Source organism: Elgaria multicarinata, chromosome 3, assembly GCF_023053635.1.
Source record: "Elgaria multicarinata webbii isolate HBS135686 ecotype San Diego chromosome 3, rElgMul1.1.pri, whole genome shotgun sequence".
Classification (NCBI taxonomy): domain Eukaryota; kingdom Metazoa; phylum Chordata; class Lepidosauria; order Squamata; family Anguidae; genus Elgaria; species Elgaria multicarinata.
Genome location: NC_086173.1, coordinates 19,040,321 through 19,065,405, shown reverse-complemented (window position 1 = coordinate 19,065,405; position 25,085 = coordinate 19,040,321). Strand labels below are relative to the sequence as shown.

At 46.6% G+C, this 25,085-nt stretch overlaps 1 pseudogene; it reads left to right on the top strand.

Moving 5' to 3' along the window:
- The first annotated feature begins 6,446 nt into the window (after positions 1 to 6,446).
- LOC134393935 (uncharacterized) lies at positions 6,447 to 24,661 on the top strand (annotated as a pseudogene).
- The last annotated feature ends 424 nt before the right edge of the window (positions 24,662 to 25,085 follow it).

Below are 25,085 nucleotides of genomic sequence, written 5' to 3'. Positions count from 1 at the left end.
CATCTGGAGGTATATAAGCATTTGTCTTGCCTCGGTGCAGTGTGACCATGATTTTGCAGCAGGGGCGCCAGGAGGTCACCCTATTCTCGAGAATAAAAGTTGTTAGCCCAACGCTTCATCGTGATCTTTCACAAGTGTACCAAAATTGGATATTAGGTTGCACTTGAAAGGAAAACCAGCATATTTTTGCAACATATCCACTACTTATCTATTTAAAAAGAGGGGGGGGAAGAGAGACAGACAGACAGACAGACAGACAGACAGACTACCCTCAGGCTTACAAACTGAAAAGATAAATCATTCAAGGGTTGGGTTTCATGACCTACAAAGCCCCCTCCAACCCCATAATTCTACAGATAAAAATAAAAAAGAAATTGTAGTAGCCTTTGATAGCCAAACGGATAGGACAAAGGGCCATTTCATCTGATTGGGGTTTTTTGGAAGGGAAGATGTTTTGTTTTTTAGAGCTTACCCTAAGATGTTTTAACAAAGATGTCTAGGGGTCTAATTGGCTATTGATCCTTGTTAAGAGGCAAATTTATCTTTATGTAATGTGTGAAATGACCCCTAGGTGGCACAGGAAGGCAAGATAACAAGTAGTTGTGTGTTGGGATAGAAATGTTCCAATCAGCCCTAGAGAATGACCTATGTATCCTAATCAAGCAAAGTGTTAAAATTTAAAAGCTCCCCAAGGTACAATCGGCAACTTTCGCTTCCTATGGAGACCATGCCCTTATCCACTGAAATACCTCACACTCACACCCAGCTTCTAATACCAGATTCAGAAATTATGCAGTGAAATTTGAGTCTCACACCAGGTATGTGCCATTGTCTTCTTGAACACCTTCTCTGATTTTTAGGACTGGAGACAAATGGGGTGTTTTCTTTTAGGAGGGTTTTTTTCCAGATGGTGTTGAAGGTAGTGTGGTAGAACCCCACATTGCCCATGCTGCACACATTCACCCCAGCATTCTCTCTGGCATTCTCTCAAGTAGGTTTTATAATGCTTTGAAAACCTGCAAAACCTATTTGACCAGAGATGGCAATGGACAAAAGAAATATCTCTACAGTACTGGGAAGGCAAATGCTTTCTCAAACCATTTCTAGCTCGCTTAAAAACTCTTATGTGGGTTTCCCACCCAAATCATTGCCATTGTTGTCCTCTTCTTTTGGAATCCCACCCCTAAATCTGAAATGGTACCCCCTAAAGAAAAAAAAAACCCTTCCTCCTTCTGCTAAGATCTTCCCTGGTGTCTATAGACTTGTGGTGTGTAATATGCCTTCCAGTGTTGCAAAGCTATGAATTTTGGCACAGGTCATTCTCTTTTAACCAAAAGCTTAGCTTCTTTGAAAATGCCCCTGTGGCTCAAATGTATCCCAAGATCAAGGTGATTAAATGTTAGAGTGGATGTTTTGGTCAAAATCGTATTGACTCTGTCTTCCAAAAATCGGATATTTACAGGTGAATAATATTCTTACTCAGAGATGTTTGTTTTTGAAATTGAGAGGTCTTGAGCACGGACAGCCTAAGACACTTTGCTGCCTGAAACAAAGTAGCAAATGCCACCAACACCACCTCTGCCCCACCAGTCAAGGTGCATAGTATCCAAGGCCAACCAAGTTATTTTGACAGAAAATCCCACAAACACCTCTCCCCCTCCCTGGCAGTAAAAATGGAGTGATCAACTTAAGCTCTGTTTGATTTCAGTGGGTCTGATTTAAGTCAGAACCCAACCAAATAATAATAAATTAATAACCAACAATTTGCTTCCTTTTCACAACTCCAAAAATCTACTGCCTGAGGCAGTCACCTCACTCTGCCTAATAGGAGGGCCAGCCTTGGTCTTAAGAAATCTTTGTACCTGGAGTTACAAAGTTACAGAGATTAAAAATGTAACGAATTTGAGCATAATTTTATTGCAGCCCCTGGTATGTTATCCTAACATTTTCCAACATCTCCAGAAGCATGGGGACAAGAAACAGCCTTGGCATGGGAGTTTAAATATAAAACTGGGATTCTATGAGTCCTAAAGAGAAAGCCAGTGGGCCACATAAACAGTTAGGAATCTTTCACTTGATTCTTTGAACTTTCTCAGGGAAACCTGAATAAGAAGATCAGTAATGGTAACAGCCTTCTCTGAAAAACAGCTTAATCAATGCCTCATTCTCAAACTTTATGTGCAAGGTGCCATCACAGGAGATGGCTACCACAAGATGTAGCGGTAGCCATGAATTTGGATGGTTTTAAAGGGGGTTAGACAAATTACTGGAGGAGAAAGTTATCAATGCTGGACTAGATGGACCCTTGATCTGATCTAGCATAGCTCTTCTTACATTCTTATGAAAGTGGTGGAAACATTTTAAGTTGCACTCTTAATTTGTGTAATGGTGAAGCGTAGTGTGTCTTCAGTTGATGGTTACTAATAGGCATGTGCTCCTCTCCTATTAGAAGTGCAGAAGCAGGAGCGAATTGGCCTGCTCCGCCTTGCCCAGAGGCGGAGTAGAAGCGGACCGCGGACCCCTAGAAGCAAGACGAAGAGAAGCGACCATTTTCGGAGCGCTTCTCTTTCCGCGGAGCTCTCCGATCACCATCTTGAAACATTTCGCCCATAGATAACTGGGTTGTTTTTGAAGCTATCGTTCTGAAAATTCTTGTGCTTAGACAGTCGTGGATGGGGGTCATTTTGAGACTACTCTCAGCTCTCTGCGTCGTGCGGGTCGCGTGCTATATTTTTTAAAAAATCGGGTCAACAAACAGGGACAGCGCAGGTCAAACGGCGGTTTTCGCCCATAGGATTGCATTGCGGAAAAGAATCGGGGATAACTGGGTTGATTTTTAAGCTATCGTTCTGAAAATTCTTGTGCTTAGACAGTCGTGGATGGGGGTCATTTTGAGACTACTCTCAACTTTCTGTGTCCTTTGGTTCGCGTGCTATGTTTTTTAAAAAAATCGGGTACATTTACAATACAAACGGTAGGGTAAACCCGGCTGCGGCGCGGCGGGGTTTATTTGAAGCGATGACAGGCACATTCAACTCCCAATCCTGATGAGAATTGATCACCTCATGAAGCATCCTCCAATCCCAGCGTTGGAGGGGGGGACTAAGCCAGAGTCACCCTCAGAGCTTTCAGCTTTCAGCGTCTTTGTGGGTTGTCGTTCGTGGAGAGAGGAGTTAGTTATAGGTGCTGCTGCTGTGTTGGACTTTGGAGATAGATTAGGATTTAGCTTGGCGCGTGTGTGTGTGTTTGTTTGCTTCTTTCTGACTTTTAGCTTAGTTTGCTCTGTGTTTTTCCCTTACTTTGATTTAATATTAACTTTATTTTTAAACTTTGGAGTGTGTGTTTGGTTGGTTGGTTGGTTGGTTGTCCCCCCCTCCCCTCTCTTAAAGCCTGACTGTGTTTCATCTTCCTTCCTTCTATATACCAAAGAATACAAAAAAATACCAAAAAAAATTTATTCTCTATTTCTTCTCTCTGTTACTTGGACTCTGTGTGTGACTGTGTGATTGTGTGAGCGTGCTGTGTGTGCAGTGTTTGTGAAGTGCAACAGCCACTGATTGAGCATTTCAAATCCTGTTTGGGCAAAGCATACACACACTTCTTGTCCCATTTCCCTACATATAGTATATTCTTCTTATACATATTATTATTAATATTAATATTATATTCTTATACATATTAGTAGTAGTATTAGTAGATTCTTATACATCTTATTATTAGTATTAATATTTTATTCTTATACATATTAGTAGTAGTATATTAGTATATTTTTATAGATATTATTATTAGTAATATCATCATGAGAAGAGGGAGCAGGCGCATGTCTGTGGCGGGGCATGCTGAAAGCAGTGGTCAAGGCAAGGGTCAGGCTGGCACCAGTAAGCAGGCTGCCTCTCCTGCTGTGAAAATCAAACGGGCAACTCCTTGGCTGGCTGCTCCGCAACAGAAGCAGGAGAAGGAGCAGGCAGAGGCACTCTCTTCTGCAACTTGTGCCCGGCGTTCTCTTTTTGAGGGTGGGAGCAGCAGTGCCATTAGAGGAGGAGGAGGAGGAGTATCCCCAACTCCTTCATTATCCTTTGAGCCCATGAGTCCACTGATGGACCTGTCTCCAGACCTCCTAGATGAGGTCCTCAGCACAGTGGAGGGGGAGGAGGAGGCGGTGGTCCTCCAGGATGTGGGGGCTGAGGAGGAGCAACAGCAGGCCAAGGCTCTCTCCCCAGTCTCATCCCACCCCTCTTCCGCTGCCACCCCTGTTTCTGTGGCAACACCAGAGAGCTCAGGCGGGCAATTGGTGGTGTCACCACGGAAGTGAAAGACAAGCATAGTGTGGGACCACTTTGAGTTGGGAGCGGATCCCCGCTTTGCTGTCTGTCGCCACTGCAAACTCACCCTAAGCAGGGGTTCATCTACAGGGCATTATGGAACCAGCAGCATGAAGATGCATCCTCAGAGGCAGCACCAGGTGATCTTGCTGGGGAAAGAGGCGGGCAAGGCGACTGGTTCCAGGGGAAAGCCGAAGGCTGCTGGTGGTGGTGGCACTGCCACTGCCACTCTAAGCTCTCCATCTCCCATCCTCATGAGGGTTAGGCAGGCAACCCTGCAGGACATGGGGTGGGGGAAGTATGGACCCAAAAGATGGCGTTTTCCAACGCCCACCCAGATCACCACCTGCATCGGTGAGATGGTGGCGTTGGACGACCAGCCATTCAGCCTCGTCGACAACGCAGGCTTCAAGAGGCTGATGGCGCTTGTGGTGCCATACTATAAGCTGCCGTGTCACACCACCCTGAGCAGGCGGGTGGTGCCTTCCCTGTACCGTTCCTGCAGGGAGTTAGTGCTGGGTCGTCTGTGCCAGGCAGAGGCACGGATGGTGCACTTCACCTCCGACATTTGGTCCAGCAAGGGCGGAGTGCACGCTTACCTGTCCCTGACGGCTCACTGGTGGGCAGGCGTGGGGCAGGAAGCATCATCCAGCACTAGAGGGACTGGCAAGGAGGGCTACTGCTGGGCCCTCCTCCACACGCAAGTGATTGACCAGTCCCACATGGCAGGGGAGATTAGAGGTTAGAGCTGCGCCAAAAATCAGAGGATGATGGGACTGCCTTGAGTCTGGGCGTGCGTGTGTGTCCCTGGATAAGCTCTCATGGTGGCGAGTTTGAGATTTTTAGCGTGCAAATTGACGGAGCTATGGAAAGGGGTGTGAATGGGGTGCCCGATTTTCATAAATTCCCCAAAAATCAGGGGATGATGGGATTCCCTTGAAACTTGGCATGCATGTGTATACCCCCATGAGGTGTCATAGTGCCAAACGTGAGGTTTCTAACTTGAACAGAAAAAAAGTTGTTTACTTTTTTAGCTTTCAATGCAACCCTATGGGGGGGAAACGGAGCTCCGATCCGGATCTGGAGCTCCGAGCGGAGCGGAGCGGACTTGGGCGGAGCGGGGGCAGGGCGGAGCGGCCCGATCCAAAAATCGCAGATCTGGAAGTGAAGCGGAGCGGGGGGTCCGTGCACACCCCTAAGTCCACCACCATTTTACAGCTCAAGGCAGCACATGTGGGATGGGTTTTATCCTCCCAGCAAGTTAGGCTGAGAGGTGGTGACTTGCCCAAGGCCATTCCATGAGCTGAGCAGGGATCTGAACCTGGGGTTTCCCAACCCAGCAAGGACTGTAGCCACTCTGGCCTCGGGGTCAAATGAGTCTCTGTCTCACAAGGATTTCATCCCAGCGAATCACCTCCATCACAGCAGGTACGTGTCTTTTTATTGACTCTTAACATACAAGTTCAACCACAGCTTTTAAAGCTCAACTAAAAACTTTTCTTTTTCCTAAAGCTTTTAAAACTTGATGTTGTGCAGACTTCTACTGTTACTTTCTACTGTTAGTTTTTCCCTACCCTGTGCCTGCTTACCCTTCCCTGTACCTGTTTGCATTCTCTTCCCCTCCTTATTGTTTTACTATGATTTTATTAGATTGTAAGCCTATGCGGCAGGGTCTTGCTATTTACTGTTTTACTCTGTACAGCACCATGTACATTGATGGTGCTATATAAATAATAATAATAATAATAATAATAATAATAATAATAATAATAATAATAATAATACTGGAGTGTCCCAGCGTTCTGCCCTGCCCTTGGGAAAGTAGTCAAGAGAAGTCTAGAAGAAACCATCTCCCCTCCCCAAATTCATCCTCCACTCTGCCCAATTCCTTAAATGCTGCTTTCCCTCCCCCCAGGTCTCTACAGTATCCATAGGAACATGGGAAGAAGATGCTTTATATGAGTCAGACCCTTGGCTGTTGACACTGACTGGTGACAATGGGGTTTCCAGGATTTCAGGCAGGAGTTTTTCCAGCCTATCTGCAAATGCCAGGGGTCGAACCTGGAAACACGTGACCAACATGGATGTTTCTCCATATCTTTTGTTCTCTTCCCCAGCTGAGCCATGCAGCAGAGCAATGAAACCAACACCTCCAGGCTCACCCTTCTAGGCATCACCAGCCGCCCAGAGCTCCAGGAACTCCTCTCCGTGCTCTTCTTCTCCATGTATCTGCTGAGCCTGCTGGGGAACTTACTTATTGTCCTGCTCATCGCTCAGACCCCAGTCTCCTCCATGCCCCCATGTACTTCTTCCTCAGCAACCTTTCACTCACTGACATCGGCTTCACGTCTGCCACCATCCCCAAGATGCTGCAGACTTTGCTGTCCTACTCGACAGCAATCTCCTATGGCGGATGCTTTGCTCAGATGTACTTCTTCTTGGCTTTTGCCAACACCGACAGTTTCCTGCTGGCTTCAATGGCTTACGACCGATATATCGCCATCTGCCACCCTTTGCATTATGCCACCCTGATGAGCCCCAAGCGATGCCTCCTGATGGTGGCCATCTCATAGGCAGTGTCTAATGTGGGGTCCTTAATGTACATGGTGTTGGCACCCCGCCTCTCTTTCTGTGTCACCAGGGAGGTCCCCCATTTCTTTTGTGACATCCAGCCCCTGATGAGAATCTCCTGCTCTGACACAAAACCCCTTCAGACCTTACTGATGACTGAAGGTTTGATAGACGTCTTGGCCACGTTTCTGCTCATTGTGGTCTCCTACGCTCACATTTTCTATGTGGTGTTGAAGTTGCCCTCTGCCGCCAGGAAGCTAAAGGCCTTCTCCACTTGTGGCTCCCACCTGACTGTGGTGGTCTTGTTCTATTAGGGTGACCAACTGTCAGGATTTCCCCGGATTTGTCCTGGTTTTTGTTCTTTCCATGGTGTCAGGGGGGATTTTCTATAATTTTCAATAATGTCCTGGAATGACACACCTTCCCCTTTAAGGCTGCCATTAGCATGGCAGGAGGGAGTGACATGCTTTCTTGAGGCACATCATTCCCCCACCCCGAGCTCCAATTGAGGTCTTAAAGGGGAAAGTGGGTCATTCGTGGACATTATAGAAAAGGCCCCAATTGGAGTGGATGGTGGTGGTGCAGAATGAAATCCTTTCCCCTCCTCCACTCCAATCGGGTTCTTTAAGGTGGCGAGGGAATAACGTACTTTCTGCAGGACTCAGAAAGCTGCTTCCCCACACACACACTAGGTGTCCTCTTTTTTGGTTTCCCAAATATGGTCACCCTAGTTCTATAGCACCCTAGTTCTATAGCACCCTCATCTGGGTCTACTTCCAGCCTCCCTCCAGGAACACAAGTGGGAAGGACACCGTGGCTGTACACGGTGGTCATCCCTCTGTTGAACCCCTTCATCTACACCCTCCAGAATAATGAGATCAAAGGAGCTGTCAGAAGAGTCATTCGTAGAAAGAACAAGCTTTTGAGAAGTGCATTAGGACAAATGTTCCTTTGGGTTAAAGCCCCTGGTGGATCCCCGAAACTAAGTACAGCCTTTCAGGGTCAGGGCCAACATCAAGGGTAGGCATGGTTGGGCACCTTCCAAGGGCCCATATCCCAGCAGGGACCCATACAGCAGATCCCCCTAGACTTACTCCTCTACGCCATTACAACCTGCTTGTTCACCTGCCTCTCAGACTGGCCTACACAAAAATGGTGGTGCAAAGGAGGAGGAGCAGATGCCCCTGCCTACTTGCTCACTGGCTCTTTTCCTGTCCGGCGAACAAATGGTAGCAATGATGAGAAAGAGGAGGAGGAGGAGGAGCAATAGCAACTGGAGACCATGGTGGTGAAAAGGCAGGCTCACTGAAGGAGGGGGCCCAATGAAGGGGCCTTGCCCAAGGGTCCCCCAAAAAAACCTTGAGTTAGCCCAGTCCAGGGTGCTATGCAGTGTAGAGGAAAAGGGAGTAATGTAGACTGTTCTACTCTCACAAGATGTACCCATGTTGTTCACAAACCTGGCTGAATGGGAAAGTAGTCATAGTACCCCTACACTATGTTTTGGATCTAAGGCTCTCCTCCAGGTGCCTCCCCCAAGGGAGGCTCAGAGGGTGGCAGCAACAGAAAGGGCCTTCTCCTTGGTGGCCCCGAATTATGGAACGATCTCCCCGACAAGGCCCACCTGGTGTCAACACTGTTATCTTTTGGGAGCCAGGTTGAAACTGCCCTCTTCTCTCAGGCAATTGGCAGCATATAATGGGTTTTTAATTGGGTCCTAGACATAGATATATGTTGCCTGTGTGTGTGCTATCCATTTGTATGTTTTTATGTAAACGGCTCTGTACTTTGTCTAATGTATCTTAAATGTTTTTTAAATTTTCGTGAACCACCCAGAGAGCTTCAGCTGTGGGGTGGTATGAAAATATAATAAATGGCTTGACATATTGGCATAACAAATGTATATTGGTTTCAAATGTAACAGTCCTGGCTTTCCCCAAATAATCCTGAGAACTGTAGACTGGAACTAAGGATTCTATAAAGAGATTCCTACTCCCGCTCCGCTAACCACTAATTCCAGAGTCCCCTGAAAAGAGAAAATGGCTGTTAAAACAAATTAAGCCTGGAATGCTGATATAGCATGGTATATTGATAAGTAGTCAATAGTGCCGAGGGCAGCATTTCTGGGCCAGTTTCCTTGCAAGAAGAGAACGCAGGAGACTTAAGGAGACTTTTCATCATAAACGAAATAAACACATTTATGGGACAGCTAAGAAACAGGTGAAAGAGTGCATATCTATTCCTGCATGATCAAAGTAGCAGCACCCATCATCTGGAAACCCCTCCCTCTTGTGGTTCAGGAGGCAGAAAATGTAACATCCTTTAAAAGCCTGCTGAAAACATATTGTTTCAGACAGGCTTTCCCTTTATTATAACTTATTTTGGTTTTATATAGTATTTTTTTAACTTTGTTTTATATTTTGACTTGTTGTATGTTATGGTTTTAATTGTAAACTGCCCAGAGAGCCTCAGCTATTGGGCAGTATAAAAATGTAATAAATAAAAGAATAAAGTGCAATTGTTTATTCCTACATGAGTTTCAGCAGTAAAGAACTTCTATGTTTCACACAACAGCCACATAAGGGAGAAGTAAACCCTGGCCATTTCTCTTTGCTTTGTCCCCCATGCTAAGAAACCAGTGCTTTCTCCATATTCCCTAGAGTCAAGTGTGAGAGTATGAACAAAGGCGTTTTCTCTGCCAAACTGTTCCAGCCCAGCAGGACAGAAGTTCTTCTGGTGGTTAATATTGCAGCCAGTCCTTTTCTGGGCCAATTCAAAGTGCTGATTTTGACATTTAAAGCCCTTAGTGCATCTTTTCCCAAGCTAAGAAGAACTGTGCTGGATCAGACCGAGGGTCCATCTAGTCCAGCATTCTGTTCACACAGTGGCCAACCAGCTGCCCGTGGTAAACCCACAAGCAGGATGTGATTGCAAGAGCACTTCCCATCCCAGCAACTGGTGTATATAGGCTTACTGCCTTTGGTAGGAGAGCCATCAGGACTAGTAGTCATTTGAGCCTTCTCCTCCAGGAATTTGTTTAGCCCCCATTTAAAGCCATCCAAATTGGTGGCCATCCTTGGATTGCTCCTTTAGAGATCTGACTGGTTCTGACTGCAACCCGGAGTGGATTCACCATCCTCACTGTCATCGGAGCCACCAGCCTCCACCGTCGGCAGCACTAGAAGCCTCTGGAAGCACCTATAAAATCATAGAGTCTGAGGGTGACTTGGAAGCTATCTAGTCCAACCCGCTGCTACCTTCAGGAAACCCAGAGCTGGAACCCTGACAGAATGGGATAAGTATTTAGGCTGAGGAATGACAACTTAAGTAAGTGGATGTAATTACACTTCTCAGCAGAGCTGGGTAACCTGGGGTAGAATCCAACTAAAGTCCTACTTAGAGTAGACCCATTGAAATGAATTGGACTTAAATTAGTAATGACTAACTTAAGTCCCATTCATTTCTATGGGTCTACTCTAAGTGGGACTATAACTAACTTAAGTCCCATTCATTTCTATGGGTCTACTCTAAGTGGGACTATGACTAACTTAAGTATCATTCATTTCTATGTGTCTACTCTAAGTGGGACTATGACTATCTTAAGTCCCATTCATTTCTATGGGTCTACTCTAAGTGGGACTATGACTATCTTAAGTCCCTTTCATTTCTATGGGTCTACTCTAAGTGGGACTATAACTAACTTAAGTCCCTTTCATTTCTATGGGTCTACTCTAAGTGGGACTATAACTAACTTAAGTCCCATTCATTTCTACGGGTCTACTCTAAGTGGGACTATGACTAACTTAAGTCCCTTTCATTTCTATGGGTCTACTCTAAGTGGGACTATGACTAACTTAAGTCCCTTTCATTTCTATGGGTCTACTCTAAGTGGGACTATGACTAACTTAAGTCCCTTTCATTTCTATGGGTCTACTCTAAGTGGGACTATGACTAACTTAAGTCCCTTTCATTTCTATGGGTCTACTCTAAGTGGGACTATGACTATCTTAAGTCCCTTTCATTTCTATGGGTCTACTCTAAGTGGGACTATGACTAACTTAAGTCCCTTTCATTTCTATGGGTCTACTCTAAGTGGGACTATGACTATCTTAAGTCCCTTTCATTTCTATGGGTCTACTCTAAGTGGGACTATGACTATCTTAAGTCCCATTCATTTCTATGGGTCTACTCTAAGTGGGACTATAACTAACTTAAGTCCCATTCATTTCTACGGGTCTACTCTAAGTGGGACTATGACTAACTTAAGTCCCTTTCATTTCTATGGGTCTACTCTAAGTGGGACTATGACTAACTTAAGTCCCTTTCATTTCTATGGGTCTACTCTAAGTGGGACTATGACTAACTTAAGTCCCTTTCATTTCTATGGGTCTACTCTAAGTGGGACTATGACTAACTTAAGTCCCTTTCATTTCTATGGGTCTACTCTAAGTGGGACTATGACTAACTTAAGTCCCTTTCATTTCTATGGGTCTACTCTAAGTGGGACTATAACTAACAAGTCCCATTCATTTCTATGGGTCTACTCTAAGTGGGACTATGACTAACTTAAGTCCCTTTCATTTCTATGGGTCTACTCTAAGTGGGACTATAACTAACAAGTCCCATTCATTTCTATGGGTCTACTCTAAGTGGGACTATGACTATCTTAAGTCCCTTTCATTTCTACAGGTCTACTCTAAGTGGGACTATAACTAACAAGTCCCTTTCATTTCTATGGGTCTACTCTAAGTGGGACTATGACTAACTTAAGTCCCTTTCATTTCTATGGGTCTACTCTAAGTGGGACTATGACTAACTTAAGTCCCTTTCATTTCTATGGGTCTACTCTAAGTGGGACTATAACTAACAAGTCCCATTCATTTCTATGGGTCTACTCTAAGTGGGACTATGACTAACTTAAGTCCCTTTCATTTCTACGGGTCTACTCTAAGTGGGACTATGACTAACTTAAGTCCCTTTCATTTCTATGGGTCTACTCTAAGTGGGACTATGACTAACTTAAGTCCCTTTCATTTCTATGGGTCTACTCTAAGTGGGACTATAACTAACAAGTCCCATTCATTTCTATGGGTCTACTCTAAGTGGGACTATGACTAACTTAAGTCCCTTTCATTTCTATGGGTCTACTCTAAGTGGGACTATGACTATCTTAAGTCCCTTTCATTTCTACAGGTCTACTCTAAGTGGGACTATAACTAACAAGTCCCTTTCATTTCTATGGGTCTACTCTAAGTGGGACTATGACTAACTTAAGTCCCTTTCATTTCTATGGGTCTACTCTAAGTGGGACTATGACTAACTTAAGTCCCTTTCATTTCTATGGGTCTACTCTAAGTGGGACTATAACTAACAAGTCCCATTCATTTCTATGGGTCTACTCTAAGTGGGACTATGACTAACTTAAGTCCCGTTCATTTCAATAGGTCTACTCTAAGTCGGACTACGACTAGTTTAAGTCCCATCCATTTCAGTGGGTCTACTCTAGTACTTTAGTTGGATTCTACCCCTGGTGCCCTCCAACTGTTTTAGGCTACAACACCCAAACTTCTTTTCTATTGTCCAACTTGACTAGTACCAATGGAAGTTGTAGTCCAAAACATCTGGAAGACACCAGTTTACCTACCCCTGCTCTGCAGTAAGATCCTTTGCACTTTCTTCCAAAACATCGCAGAGGCAAGTGGAGCAAACTACAGCTAATTCCAGCAGCAGTTCTAACAATAATCCAGAGGTAAACTACCAGGTCAAAATTGCCCCCCATGATCTGCAGCCATTTTAAACTGCTTTCTAACACATAATTTTTTTCGGTGTGGAGTCGGAAACGGGAGCCCCATTGTCCAAATGCAAAGGCAGGGCTGGAAGAGCTCCTATCCAACAATTGGGATGTCTCTGAAGGAAGAATCGCTCCATTGTTTCCCTTCCCCCACTTCCTATCCAGAGGTCACTTAAGGGATTTAAGAGCCCATTGTCAGTTGGGAAATAGACAAATCCGAGTTAATAATCAATGCTTAGAATTCCAAGGCAGCCATTTTGGCTTTCGATCTGCATATCAAAGGATTCATAAGTCACTCGTCGTCTTGGGATTCCTGGGCCGGAGGGTTTCATCTCCTGTCCTTGCTGGACCGGGTTTTGGAAGTGAAACTTGGTAGCCTCCGGATAGAAAATGGGACATCCGTTTTTATGATTAGTTTATTTATTACATTTGTACTCTGCCTTTCCTGTGTGGGAATGGAATAGATAGACCTTTGGCATGATCCAGCAGGAGCTGTTCTTATATTTTCTTACATCATGAACGCGCATAAATGCAGGCGATCAGGGGTGCAGAACTGTCTTGGGGTGGGACTGCCCCCACCTTACACTCCCTGCAGGCCTGATAATGTCAGGAAGCATGGCCTCACTCCTGAGTTCACCCCCTTTTCTCGTTTTGGCAGTGGGGGTTGGGACTCACCCACGCAGGGGAAGAGCGCCCACTCATCCCTGCAAGTCCCAACCCCAATTGCGGGGCAGCTCCTCTGTTATGTCCAATTTGAGATCTGAAATAAGAGCAGGGTTCCCACTGTTGGTAGGCATCAGGCGGGGAATCCCCTATGTTGTCTCTGGTCTCAGATTGGAGGCAGCAGCAGGGATGCCCTCCTAGGGGGCTTCCTCTAGGGGGTGGGGCTTGAAACTCAGCCCCTCCCCCTGGAGGAACCCAAGGAGGCAGCATAGGACCAATTGAGGTGCCCCGTGGACTGTTGATGCTGCACCCTTGGCATAGGCGGTGGCATGTAGGTACCTGTTCAGCACAACAGCACATGCCACCTTGGACAGCTATGATCTCTCACTCTAACCTATCTCACAGGGTTGTTGTGAGGGTAAAAAAGGGGGTGAATGGATGAGGACTATGGCCTAATCTACACCAAGCAGGACATTGCATTATGAAAGTGGTACGGTCTGTGTCAATGGGCCCATTGACACATGTGGTCTGTGTCAATAGGCCCCAACAGTTATCAGTGCACTTCAATACCGCTATGAAGCAGTAGTGTGGCTCCTGCCTTTTATAGACCACTTTCATAGTGCAATATCCTGCTTGGTGTAGTTTAGGCCAATGTATGCTGCCAGGCCCAGGGGCCAGGGTCAGCTTCTTCTACACCCCAGAAAAAGTCCATTGACACGATCCCCTCTTCTTCATCATTGCAGCCTTCTTCTTCACCTGCCTCTTGCTCTGGCTCAGTGGTGGTGAGACGGAGGAGCAGGAGAGGCCACGGCCTACATGCTCTCTGGCTCTCTGCCTGTCAAGCAAGCAAGCGGGAGCAACAATGTGAAAGAGGAGGAGGAGCAAGAGTGGCTGGTGACAGTGGGGGTCAGAAGGTAGATTCACTGAGGAGGAGGAGGAGGAGGAGGAGGAGGAGGAGGAGGAGGAGGGGCCCATAGAGTGGGTCTTGCCCAAGGCCCCTCAAAGACTTGGGAGCCAGTTCTGACCTTTTGCTGTGAAGTCACACAGCTGCAGTGAAGTTAGCCTTCAATGTGCTTTGCCTGAATTAGTCTTACACACGGCTTTTTCTTTTTCTTTTTGCCAGTGACTGCTGGTTTTCCCATATTGGGGATCCGTCATGCACTTATTCTCTTAAAAGCAGACTTTTGCCTCCTGCAGAATTGCCACAGCTCCTGAGGCATCATGCATCGAGGGGTGCTGGGACCGCAACAGAATCCTGATTAATGAGCCCCGTAAGGAATTGCTCACTCGTAAACTTAATTTTCTACTAGATTTCCTAAGAGGATACTTCCCTCTCCCGCCAGCCAGTTATGACAGATAAACAAACAAGAAGAAGTTAATGAGGAAAGTTTTTTCTTCTTCAAAAAGAAGTTGACGACATCTTTGCAATCACGGAGAGCGATGAACCTAGCTAGCCTTGGGGGAGGCAGGCCTGAGTGAGTGATCAGAGCAATAGGAGAATGCAGAGATTCTAGGGAAGGAGGGATAATAGCCTAAACTCCTAGAAAAATCTATGTGTTCAACACCTTGACACATTTACAAAAGGAGACCCTGGCCCTTCTGCCTGCGCACCGAAGAGCATGATGGGCGTTTATGCATGGCCAAAGGAAGAGGACCAATGAGGACACCTGTTTGCATCTCTTTTGCATGTGCTAACTGATGTGTAGAGATGGTCATTTTAAAAAAAGGACTATAAGGTGTGCCTGCGTGACAACGAGGGCACCAATTTGCATCTCATTTGCATATGCTGATTTTCATGTATAAGTGTACATTTCACAATAATGACTGTAATGTGTGCCTGTGTAGCACCCCGGCTACCCGATGCTAAGCATTGATGGGCAACTCCAAGACGGGTGTTTGTGAACTGCCCAGAGAGCTTCAACTAATGGGCAGTATAGAAATGTAATAAATAAAATAAAATAAATAAGCCTCCTCTGCTTCCTTCTTAGCATTCTTTATTTTGATGGTTCTTTATCTTTAAACTCGACTTGTTGAAGGCGCCTCTTCAAATAAATGACTCCTTCAAAAGGGCACCCTCCCCCCTACTGTGGGGCAGCCCCTCCTCTCAGGGAAATGGATTGGACACAGACCCCCCTCCTTCTCCAGGAGCCTATGGGGTGCACCATGGCAAGGTCCAGGCGGTGAGGCTTCACTCAGATGGGGCAGGCACAATGTATCCAAATCTGACAGCTGTGTAGGTTTGCTGGAAGGCTTCCATACTGCAGCTTGTGCAAAATGCAGCTGCCAGATTACTAACTGGGACCAGAAGGTCTGAACGTATAAAACCAACACCTCAAAGGCTACAAAAGGCCCAGGCCTGGTTATACACACACACACACACACACACACACACACACACACACCCCAGCAGCCTTTTTTTCTTTTTTAATTTTGTAGGGGAGGGTGAGAGAAAGAGTGAGTGGTCCAAGGTCACTCACTGAGCTTTACAGTTGAAACAGGATTTGAACCCAGGCTTCAGTCCAATGACTTATTCACTTCACCAGGAGTAGCCAACCTGGCACCCTCCCAAAGTGTTGGACTACAATGTTCCTAAGCTTCATCCATTGTGGTTAATGGTCAGGGATCCTGGGAGTTGTAGTCCAAAGCCTCGGACAGGTGTCTCATTGCCTACTCCTGCACTCCACTTTCTCTTAGATATCTCCCCCCTCCCCATGCACACACCATTCTTCAGTGATGGGGGTTCAAGGCAGCAGATATCTGGGACCCATGCAGCACTGAGCAGACAGAGACCGGCTTAACTTCAGCAAGGTGGTAGCTTCATGTGCCTTCCAAACATAGCCTTGGGGGCCCATCCAGAGTTGGAAAGTCCAGGGGATGGGAGAGTGACTTGGTATATGTTTGTCTTCCTTACATGAGTCAAGTGACTCTGGTCTACTCTCAGTTTTTCCACCCCCTTTCCTCCATTCATTGCCCGTTAAGGGGGTGAACTGATGGTCTCTTACCCAACCCCACCATCATGAACTCAACTCTGTTTCAATAGTGATGTATTATATTGAGCTACCCTTGACTCGTAACCCCGTAGTGTAGCCTGTGTGTGACGGAGGATACCTGTTCTTGATCTAGTGGCTTTGTGTTGCTTTTTCCTCCAAGACCTTGGAGCATTTCTCCTTGTTATCTTTTGTTTATTTTTATTTATTTATTACATTTATATACCGCCCCATAGCCGAAGCTCTCTGGGCAGTTTACAAAGATTAAAACAGTAAACATTAAAAACAAATATACAAAATTTAAAACCATAAAAAGCTTTAAAACAGACAATATCTATTTAAAACAACTATTCTGTAGTCAGTTAAAAACTCAGAATATGCTATTAAATGCCTGGGAGAAGAGAAAAGTATTGACCTGGTGAGGAAAAGATAATAATGTTGGTGCCAGGCAAGCCTCATCAGGGAGATCGTTCCATAATTGGGGAGCCACCACTGAAAAGGCCCTCTCCCTTGTTGCCATCCTCTCAGAGTAGGCACCCGGAGGAGGGCCTGAGATGTTGAGTGAAGTGTACGGGTTGGTTCATGTCGGAAGAGGTGTTCCTTCAGGTAGTGTGGTCCCAAGCCATGTAAGACTTTATAGGTTAAAACCAGCACCTTGAATCAGGCTCGGAAACATACAGGCAGCCAATGCAAGCGGGCCAGAGTTTGTCTTATATGATCAAACCTTCTGGTTCCAGTTATCAATCTGGCCACTGCATTTTGCACAAGCTGCAGCTTCCAAGCTGTCTTCAAAGGCAGCCCCACATAGAGCACATTGCAGTAATCTAACTTGGAGGTTACCAGAGCATGGACAACTGAAGCCACACTATCCCTGTCCAGATAGGGGCATAGCTGGGCCACCAACCAAAGTTGGTAGAAGGCACTCCATGCCACCAAGGCCACCTGACCCTCAAGGGACAGAGATGGTTCTAGGAGAACCCCCAAGCTATGAAACTGCTCCTTCAGCAGGAGTGCAAATCCATCCAGAACAGATTGAAGAACCACCATCTGGTTAAAAGAACCACCCACTAGCAGCATCTCAGTCTTGTCTGGATTGAGTTTCAGTTTATTAGCCCTCATCCAGTCCATTGTTGCAGCCAGGCACCAGTTCAGGACATCCACAACCTCACCTGATGAAGATGAGAAGTAGAGCTGTGCGTCTTCAGCGTACTGATGACAACACACTCCAAAACTCCAGATGACCACACCCAACAGTTTCACATAATGTTAAATAGTATGGGAGACAAGACTGACCCTTGCGGAACCCCATACTGGAGAATCCACGGAGCTGAGCAATGTCCCCCAAGCACCACCTTCTGAAGCTGACCAGCCAAGTAGGAGAGGAATCACTGCAATGCAGTGCCTCCCACTCCCAACTCAGACAGTCATCTCAGAAGGATACCATGATCGATGGTATTGAAAGCCGCTGAGATCAACAGTCACACTCCCCCTGTCTTTCTCCTGACATAGGTCATCATACAGGGTGACCAAGGCTGTTTCCATGCCAAAACCAGGCCTGAAACCTGACTGAAATGGATCCAGATAATCAATCTCATCTAAGAGGGCCTGGAGCTGGCCCACAACCACCCACTGAAGGACCTTGCCCAGGAATGGAACATTTGCCACAGGCCTGTAATTGTTAAGATTTTCCAGGTCCAGGGAAGATTTCTGCAGGAGTGGTCTCACTACCGCCTCTTTCAGACGGCCCGGGACCACTTGGGAATCAAAATCTCTGAGTTCTTCCCTTGGCCCAGGAGCTACAGGAATCTGCAAGAGGCCAGCTGGGGGATTCTGGGAGTTGTCATGCAATACATCTGGAGAGCACTTGGTTGGGGAAAGCCATTCTACATGGACACAGTGCCCATCGAGAAATGCTGCAGAGAAAGAGTGCTCCAGGGAAGACCTAATTTCACCGTAATTTCCAATGCATCCAGCAGTATTAGGGTGACCATGTGAAAAGGAGGACAGAAGTTGTATAGAAAAAGGAATTTCAGCTGGTGTCATTTGTATGCGTGCAGCACCTGGTGAAATTCCCTCTTCATCACAACAGTTAAAGCCACAGGAGCCCTGCCCTCTTGACCATTTACAAAAGAGGGCAGGGCTCCTGCAGCTTTAACTTTTTTTGATGAAGAGGGGATGTCACCAGGTGCTGCATGCATACAAATAGCACCTGCTGAAATTCCCTTTTCTATACAACTCTTATAGATGATAGAGAAGCCCTGTCTTCCTTTTCATATGGTCCCCCCAAAATATTAGTGGACCTTTGCTACAGGAGGGACGTGTTGTTTCAGAACTAGCCACTAGGGGGACATCTTGTGCTCCTGAAGGCGCTTGGTTTCCTTCCACCCTGGAGAGCCCTAGGCCTTGGCCTGTCCCTCTCTCCTTCCCTCCCTGAGAGACCACACAGGCACTAAAAGCCCCAAGGAATCAGCCACCCTTGGATCTGAATGCAGATGCTTCCTGCATATATGGTGACCCTGTCTTAGAGAATTCACAGCAGGTTTTCCAAGAGAAGGGCTAGTTTGGAGTATATTTGGCTCCTTCAGAAAGAGATCTTTTCCCACCTCCTTCCCCTCAGCCTTGACGGTCGGGAGTCTAGCAGCTCTTCCTGCCTGTGACTTCTCCAGTCCCTACCAGAGACGTCTTCAAACATACATACATACATACATACATACCTACACCCCTTTCTCAGAACTACGCCATCTTCCCCCTTCTGAGACCCATCCACCCTTCTGAGCTCCTGCCACATGGGCTCCCTGTGGGTGAAGGTCAAGCTGTCCAACATTAGAGAGGGTGGCCAAGCTTGGCAACGAAGCCCAGGGGCTTCAATATCAGCAGGGCAGTAAATCCACTCCGGGTTTCAGTCAGAACCAGTCAGAATTCTATCCGCACCTTGGATAACTCCTTTAGAATTCTGACCGGTTCTGACTGAAGCCCAGAGCGGGTTCACGGCCCTGCTGATATCGAAGCCCCCGGGCTTCACTGCCAAGCTGTAGCCCCAGCAGATGTGCAGCACTTGCTTTTCTCTGTAGCAGGCAATTACAACCATAGCTGTAGAGTTCCTTTCTGGATATTGTTTCTTGGCCATTCTAAAGTCAATGCTGGGAATCTGCTTTGGTATGAATCTATTTGCCCTGCAAGCATACTGGCATGCATCATTCAGAATAATAAGGCGCGTGAATCACCCTCAAGCCATACAGTAAAAATACAATTGGCAGCAGGGAGCCAACACATAATACCAAAGGCATCACATACACACTGAGCCCAAGATCTGGTAGAATACTGACTGGCTGGGGAATGCTGGGAACTATATGGCTTTTTTCTGTCAAAACATGCATAGGATTGTAAGACCTTTTTATGTCTAAACACACATAGGAGCTGTATGCCTTTTTTGTGATTAAACATGCACAGGATTGTAGGGTTTTTCCTATCTAAATGTGCATAGCTGCTGTAGGACTTTTTTCAGTCTAAATATGCCTAGGATTGCACCGGTACTAACAGTCTAATACTGATGAGCTATGGCATCCTTCCCCAAGCTGGAGCCCTCCAGATGGTTTGGACTAAATCTCCCACCATTCCTGACCATTGGCTGCTGGGAGCTGTAGTCCAAGAGTTCTGGAAGGTGCCAGGTTGGGGGGAAGCTGAGCTACAGCCATGTCTCCTTCCATAGACTCTGCGTCCTTCTGCTTCCCAGTCCCACGGCAGCTGAGTTGCCTCATCATCAGTCTCCTTTGCCTCCCTCTAATCAGCATCAGGCCCTCTTTCCTTCATTTGCCCTGTGCTACTCCTGATTGCATTAAGAGGGCACCAGGAAGAGAAAGCCCCAGAAGGGAAGAAACCCAGTTAGGAAGGAAGATAGTCAGAGAGAGAGAGAGAGAGAGGGAGGAATGGGAGACAGTTCATCAATTAACTCACCCAGGGAAGCTTTTAGCTCCAGTTCTCTTTCTCCAAATGGGAATAACAGTGACCTACCCCACAGGGAGGTTGTGAAGGGCAAAATGACATTGAACTGCACAGTACTTTGCAAATGGTTGAACATGTCAAAGAATCTTAAAATGGCATCCTACGTCAGTGCCCAGTCTCCTGTGTCCATTGTCAACAGCTCTCAAGGCATGGAAGGGCTCACCAGATTGTTGTCTAAGCATCCCCCTCTCTGAAATCTCTCTTTATGTGTCCCATTGCTTCAAACAGAACCCATTGAGTGACATTTCTATGGGTCAGCATATGGGATGGGACCAATATTTCTCCCAACCAGAATCCGAGCTGACATCCTAGGTGGGGCAGATGGATGTTTGAGTGGAGCCAGGGATCCATTGCACAAGAAAAAACACATAAAACCAAGGCCTACACTGGCATACATATATAGCCAGAGAGTGGTAGGCTTCTCTTCGCATGCATAGGAGTGGGAGCAGGTTCTGTCCATCTCTAGATTAGATATCATCACTGGCTCCTTCTAGATTAGCACATGCCTTGACCTTAATCCAATTAACATGTGGGTTCCATTATCTTCTCCAAGAGACAACTTCCCAGTCTGCCCCACCTCAACTGTTGTAAGGTCTTGCCTCAGTCATCATGTGAATTCTCTGGATCACATGGAGAGTTTCCATGCCAGTGAAGGACACCTCCAAGAATAGCCTACTCTGGCAAGGAAACCACAGAAATATAAGGGTGGATGATGTGTTTTTTAACCAAAAATGTAAGCAAGTAGGATGACAATTTGTGAATCACCGAAAAAGAGGCCAAAAAAGGGCACCTGCTTACATAAAACTGAGCTACATTAATGAATATGTATAGATGTGCATTTAGAAATAATTGTGATCATTTAAATAGAAATACCGTACGTCTCACCATAGTGTGGAAGACAGTGATCAAGTGACCTGTGTGCCTGACTCTTTAGTCTGCTGTCCAGGAGCTAAGCGTAGACAGAGAACTCCAACATGTAACTTGGATTGTTCCCTGGAAATAGCCAAATTAAACCCACAAAGTCCAGTCTGACATCCAGTGAGTGTGGAATTGGGGGAGCAGGGGTTCCACAGAGGCCAATCTGGTCCGTTAACAAGTCCCTAGCTGGTGCACCTTCTAAAATGCCCATGTGTACTACATGCCTCTGTCAGCTACATTAACTGCTACATCATTAATGAGCTTATACATATATACCCCTCCTTATCCCGCCCTGGCTGTTTTCTGCTAGCTCATGCATTTTAGGAGAAGGTACCCTTTCTCTACAACATCTGCTCCCCAGGTTATAGACAGCAGCACGGCATCCATGGTTTTCTTAACATCCCCAGGATCACAGGGACAAAAAGGCTAACAGCCTGAGAGAAGAGGACAATTTGGTGGTACTAGTCTGGTGTATGCAGGTATTTATTTATTTATTTATTTATTTATTTATTTATTTATTTATTTATTTTATTACATTTATATACCGCCCATAGCCAAAGCTCTCTGGGCTGCTTACAAAAGGTAAGCCAAGAATACTGGGGAGATGGGTAGGAAATTAGGATGAGGAAGACCTGATCAGAATTCTTCCTTCAAACCTTTTCAAGTTATTCCAATGGGTATTCTTTTCTAAATTTCCTCTACTTTCTTAGTCACCATTATCATCAACCAAGGGCATGTCTACACATCCCGGCAATCCCGGAGGGATCGCATGATCCTCCCCCTGGATTCACACATGGCGCACAATGTCCAGGGAGGAAGGAGGACGTCGCACCTGCCATTTCTTTTTTAAGTAGAAAAAAGCCCCGACCCCACTCCCCAACCCACCCCTGATGGCCCTGGACTCTTTCCATCCTGACTCCTTCTCTCAGATGACCCCCACTACTCGCGGTGAAGAGGGAAGAAGCCGGGACAGCTGGCCACACCACCCGCGGTCTTCTGGATCATCCCAGGACAGCGGGGAAAACCGAGAAAAAAAGAGTATGGTGATATCCTGCGGAAATGGAGGGACCATCCCTCCCTGCTCCCAGGATCCCTGTGTAACCCCTTCCCCCCCCAGCCATTTTCGACACAGAATTGTCCTCCTCTCCCAGCTGCTTTGGGTTCAAAGATAAGGACATAGATGATCCTTTTGCCCCACCTTCTCTTTGTCATCTTCTATTTTAAACTAAAAAAGAAAAGAAAAAAAGCCCCAAATATGGCAGCCTTTTCTTATAAGATGCTCTGAGCCCTTGATCATTTTCCAGAGCCAACATATACTTGTCTACTCAGAAGCAAGATCCATTAAGTTCAGTGGGGCTTGCTCCCAGATAATTGGGGAGAGGATTGCAGCCAGCTACCCTTTCCAGAAACTTTTTCAGCTGTGTGATGGATGAGGATGAATAGATGGAATTGTTAAAAGGCCAGAGAGCCGGATGCATTATTAGCAGTCTGGATGTGCGGAGAGATGGATGGAACTGCAAAATGGATAGGCAGAGAGATAAATGGCTGCATAGATGCGTCGTAAGACAGATGGATGAGTACGTGGGTGCAAGCCCTGTGCTCCGCCAATGAACTGTAGGGCTGATCCTTATTGGGGTATTTGTTGTGCACCCCTTATTTGGATGGAAAATGAGTGGGAAGTTAGCTGGCGTGATCAGATTATGGCGGCTGGATAGACTGAAGTGAGTGGGAGAGGGACACCTTTGGCGATCCATGGGCCTCTCTCAGCCGAAGGGGAGTTTGTACAAAAAACAAAGGCAGCAGCATTGGCCGTAAGAATAATTCAAAAATCCATATTAGTGCAAAACTCTTGTTAGGCCAACTCAAAGATCATCAAATAAATTTGTGCAAACTTTCAGGATCTCCAGATCTCCAATATAAAACCACAATACAAAAGTGCAAGCAGAATAAAATTGATCAGCAATGCAGAGGTTTAAAAGGCAGATTTAAAAATGCAAGTTGAAAACAGCAGTTAAAAGATTAGGATGTTATCATCAGGATGTCTGCACGATCAGAGTCTTAGGGCGCAATCTTATGCATGTTTGGACAAAAAATATATAGCTGGCTGGGGGATGTCGGGAGTTGTAGGAGTTTTTCTGTCGAACCATGCACAGGTTTGCACCCTTGTGGTGAGAGAGGAGGAGATGTAAACATTCAAACTGGCCTCTGCCAGATGGTGTGATGCTTTCAGGTTTCAGTGCCCAAAAGACCACCAGGAACAAGGAAGGAGCAGGCAATAGCTGATCCTCCATTTTTGGAAAATATGAAGTCCAGCTGTTAACTCCTGGGCAAAACAGATAGGTTCCTTGGTTGCTGGAAAACAGAAACAGAGATCAACAAGGCGGTCGCTATATTAACACATCTGGAGATCATTTGTGTGCGCCCGTGTGTTTGTCTCTCCCCTGCCCAGACCCATGGAAAATGAGAACCACACCAGGCGCCCCGATTTCCTCCTGCTGGGTTTGGCCAGCCAGCCAGAGCAGGAGCACCTGCTCTTGGCCCTCTTCCTCACCCTGTACTTGCTGAACGTGCTGGGAAATCTGCTGATTATCCTGCTCATCCGCTCTGATGCCCAGCTCCTCCATGCCCCCATGTACTTCTTCCTCAGCCACCTCTCCTTTGTGGACATTTGCTTCACCTCGACCACCATCCCCAAGATGCTGCGCAACCTCCACACGGGCCGCAAGAACATCACTTACGCCGGCTGCCTGACCCAGCTGTACTTCTTCATGGCCTCCGCCCTCACAGAGAACTTCCTCTTGGGCGCCATGGCTTTGGACCGCTTTGTGGCCATCTGCCAGCCCTTGCACTACCCCGTGGTGATGAACCCGACACGGTGCCACCTCATGGTGTCTGTGGCTTGGCTGCTGGCCCACCTCCACTCCTTCATGCACACGGTCTTGATGTCCCGGCTCTCTTTCTGTGACCAACACGACATCCACCATTTCTTCTGCGACTCCCAGCCATTGCTGGCGATGGCTTGCTCTGAGAAGAACCTCAATGAGATGCTGAGTTTCTTCGAAGGTGGCACCATCATCATAGGAAACTTCCTCCTCATCCTCGTCTCCTACGCTCGAATTGTCCAAGCCGTCCTGCGGGTGCCCTCTGCCCAAGGCCGTAGCAAGGCCTTCCAAACCTGCGCTTCTCACCTGATCGTGGTAACCCTCTTCTACGGCACAGCAATCGGGGTCTACTTCCGGCCCCTCTCCACCTACTCCAGGGACAAAGACAAGGTGGCCACTGTCATGTACACAGTGGTGACCCCGATGCTCAACCCATTCATTTACAGCCTGAGGAACACCGACATGAAAGCTGCCCTCCACAGAGCACTGGAAAAACTCAGGGATGCTTTCAGGAAGCCTCAGGACTGATGATCAGGACTGATAAAAGGGAGGATCTCTTCACAAAGCACATAGTTAAACTGAGGAACTCACTGCCCCAAGGTGTAGTGAAGACCACCAATTTGGATGGATTTTAAAGGGGATTAGGCTAAATCATAGAAAATCTGGCTGTCAATGGCTACTAGTTATGATGGCTATATATTAACTCCCGTTGTAGAGACATTGTGCACCAGTTGGGGGAACATGGGCGGAAGGCTGCTGTTGCACTCATACCCTACTTTGCGGGTTCCCACGGGCATCTGGTTGGCCTCTTTGTGAACAGAATGCTGGACTAGATGGAGCCTTGGTCTGATTTAGCACTGCTCTTCTTACGTTTTAGTGCAGACAAGTGGTGTCAAATCCAGGCAGGGGAGTAAACCCTTGCCTTATGAAAAGGACACATCCAGCAGCCTGG